This window comes from Lupinus angustifolius, chromosome LG06, assembly GCF_001865875.1.
Source record: "Lupinus angustifolius cultivar Tanjil chromosome LG06, LupAngTanjil_v1.0, whole genome shotgun sequence".
Taxonomy (NCBI): domain Eukaryota; kingdom Viridiplantae; phylum Streptophyta; class Magnoliopsida; order Fabales; family Fabaceae; genus Lupinus; species Lupinus angustifolius.
The window spans coordinates 13,135,353-13,139,508 of NC_032014.1; positions in this window are offsets into that span (position 1 = coordinate 13,135,353).

Below are 4,156 nucleotides of genomic sequence, written 5' to 3' on the forward strand. Positions count from 1 at the left end.
GAGAATGTGGATGAGGATAAGGATAGGATGAGGAGGAGGATGAGGATGAGGAAGAGGATGAGGAAGAGGATGAGGAAGAGGATGAGGACGAGGATAGGATGAGGACGAGAATGAGGATGAAGATGAGGCTAGGATTAGGAAGAGGAAGAGGAAGAGGAAGAGGATGGGGATGAGGATAGAATGAGGACGAGAATGTGGATGAGGATGAGGAAGGCTATTAGGATGAGGATGAGGATGAGGATGAGGATGAGGATAGGATGAGGATGAGGATTGGATGAGCATGAGAATAGGATGAGTATAGGATGAGGATGAGGATAAGGACGAGGATGAAGATAGAAGGAGGATGAGGATGAGGATAGGAGGAGGACTAGGATGAGGATAAGGATGAGGATAAGGGTAGGATGAGGATGAGGACGAGGATGAGTATAGGATTAGGATGAGAATGAGGATGAGGATGAGGATAGGATGAGGAAGAGGAAGAGCATGGGGACGAGGATAGAATGAGGACGAGAATGTGGATGAGGATAGGATGGGGAGGAGGATGAGGACGAGAATGAGGATGAGGATGAGGATAGGATGAGGAAGAGGAAGAGGATGGGGACGAGGATAGAATGAGGACGAGGATGAGGACGAGGATGAGGACGTGGATGAGAATAGGATGAGGATGAGAATCGGATGAGGAAGTGGATTAGGATGAGGAAGAGGATGAGGATAAGGATGAGGATGAGGATGAGGACGTGGATGAGAATAGAATGAGGATGAGAATCGGATGAGGAAGTGGATTAGGATGAGGAAGAGGATGAGGATAAGGATGAGGATGAGGATGAGGACGTGGATGAGAATAGAATGAGGATGAGAATCGGATGAGGAAGTGGATTAGGATGAGGAAGAGGATGAGGATAAGGATGAGGATGAGGATGAGGACGTGGATGAGAATAGAATGAGGATGAGAATCGGATGAGGAAGTGGATTAGGATGAGGAAGAGGATGAGGATAAGGATGAGGATGAGGATGAGGACGTGGATGAGAATAGAATGAGGATGAGAATCGGATGAGGAAGTGGATTAGGATGAGGAAGAGGATGAGGATAAGGATGAGGATGAGGATGAGGACGTGGATGAGAATAGAATGAGGATGAGAATCGGATGAGGAAGTGGATTAGGATGAGGAAGAGGATGAGGATAAGGATGAGGATGAGGATGAGGACGTGGATGAGAATAGAATGAGGATGAGAATCGGATGAGGAAGTGGATTAGGATGAGGAAGAGGATGAGGATAAGGATGAGGATGAGGATGAGGACGTGGATGAGAATAGAATGAGGATGAGAATCGGATGAGGAAGTGGATTAGGATGAGGAAGAGGATGAGGATAAGGATGAGGATGAGGATGAGGACGTGGATGAGAATAGAATGAGGATGAGAATCGGATGAGGAAGTGGATTAGGATGAGGAAGAGGATGAGGATAAGGATGAGGATGAGGATGAGGACGTGGATGAGAATAGAATGAGGATGAGAATCGGATGAGGAAGTGGATTAGGATGAGGAAGAGGATGAGGATAAGGATGAGGATGAGGATGAGGACGTGGATGAGAATAGAATGAGGATGAGAATCGGATGAGGAAGTGGATTAGGATGAGGAAGAGGATGAGGATAAGGATGAGGATGAGGATGAGGACGTGGATGAGAATAGAATGAGGATGAGAATCGGATGAGGAAGTGGATTAGGATGAGGAAGAGGATGAGGATAAGGATGAGGATGAGGATGAGGACGTGGATGAGAATAGAATGAGGATGAGAATCGGATGAGGAAGTGGATTAGGATGAGGAAGAGGATGAGGATAAGGATGAGGATGAGGATGAGGACGTGGATGAGAATAGAATGAGGATGAGAATCGGATGAGGAAGTGGATTAGGATGAGGAAGAGGATGAGGATAAGGATGAGGATGAGGATGAGGACGTGGATGAGAATAGAATGAGGATGAGAATCGGATGAGGAAGTGGATTAGGATGAGGAAGAGGATGAGGATAAGGATGAGGATGAGGATGAGGACGTGGATGAGAATAGAATGAGGATGAGAATCGGATGAGGAAGTGGATTAGGATGAGGAAGAGGATGAGGATAAGGATGAGGATGAGGATGAGGACGTGGATGAGAATAGAATGAGGATGAGAATCGGATGAGGAAGTGGATTAGGATGAGGAAGAGGATGAGGATAAGGATGAGGATGAGGATGAGGACGTGGATGAGAATAGAATGAGGATGAGAATCGGATGAGGAAGTGGATTAGGATGAGGAAGAGGATGAGGATAAGGATGAGGATGAGGATGAGGACGTGGATGAGAATAGAATGAGGATGAGAATCGGATGAGGAAGTGGATTAGGATGAGGAAGAGGATGAGGATAAGGATGAGGATGAGGATGAGGACGTGGATGAGAATAGAATGAGGATGAGAATCGGATGAGGAAGTGGATTAGGATGAGGAAGAGGATGAGGATAAGGATGAGGATGAGGATGAGGACGTGGATGAGAATAGAATGAGGATGAGAATCGGATGAGGAAGTGGATTAGGATGAGGAAGAGGATGAGGATAAGGATGAGGATGAGGATGAGGACGTGGATGAGAATAGAATGAGGATGAGAATCGGATGAGGAAGTGGATTAGGATGAGGAAGAGGATGAGGATAAGGATGAGGATGAGGATGAGGACGTGGATGAGAATAGAATGAGGATGAGAATCGGATGAGGAAGTGGATTAGGATGAGGAAGAGGATGAGGATAAGGATGAGGATGAGGATGAGGACGTGGATGAGAATAGAATGAGGATGAGAATCGGATGAGGAAGTGGATTAGGATGAGGAAGAGGATGAGGATAAGGATGAGGATGAGGATGAGGACGTGGATGAGAATAGAATGAGGATGAGAATCGGATGAGGAAGTGGATTAGGATGAGGAAGAGGATGAGGATAAGGATGAGGATGAGGATGAGGACGTGGATGAGAATAGAATGAGGATGAGAATCGGATGAGGAAGTGGATTAGGATGAGGAAGAGGATGAGGATAAGGATGAGGATGAGGATGAGGACGTGGATGAGAATAGAATGAGGATGAGAATCGGATGAGGAAGTGGATTAGGATGAGGAAGAGGATGAGGATGAGGACGAGGATGAGGATAGGATGAGGAGTAGAATGAGGATGAGGAAGAAGATGAGGATAGAATGCGGATGAGAATGAGGATGAGGATGAGGAGGAGGATGAGGATTAGGACGAGGATAGGATGAGGACGAGAATGAGGAAGAAGATGAGGATAGAATGCGGATGAGAATGAGGATGAGGATAGGAAGAGCATGAGGATGAGGACGAGGATGAGGATGAGGAAGTGGATAGGATGAGGACGAGAATGAGGAAGAAGATGAGGATAGAATGCGGATGAGAATGAGGATGAGGATAGGAAGAGCATGAGGATGAGGACGAGGATGAGGATGAGGAAGTGGATAGGATGAGGACGAGAATGAGGAAGAAGATGAGGATAGAATGCGGATGAGAATGAGGATGAGGATAGGAAGAGCATGAGGATGAGGACGAGGATGAGGATGAGGAAGTGGATAGGATGAGGACGAGAATGAGGAAGAAGATGAGGATAGAATGCGGATGAGAATGAGGATGAGGATAGGAAGAGCATGAGGATGAGGACGAGGATGAGGATGAGGAAGTGGATAGGATGAGGACGAGAATGAGGAAGAAGATGAGGATAGAATGCGGATGAGAATGAGGATGAGGATAGGAAGAGCATGAGGATGAGGACGAGGATGAGGATGAGGAAGTGGATAGGATGAGGACGAGAATGAGGAAGAAGATGAGGATGAGGATAGGATGAGGACGAGAATGAGGATGAGGATGAGAATGAGGATGAGGATAGGAAGAGCATGAGGATGAGGACGAGGATGAGGATGTGGATGACGAAGTGGATAGGACGAGGACGAGAATGAGGATGAGGATGAGGATGACGAAGTGAATAGGACGAGGACGAGAATGAGGATGAGGATGAGGATAGGAGGATGAGGATGAGGAAAGGATGAGGACAAGAATGAGGATGAGTATAGGATGTGGATGACGACGAGGATGAGGATAGGATGAGGACGAGAATGACGATGA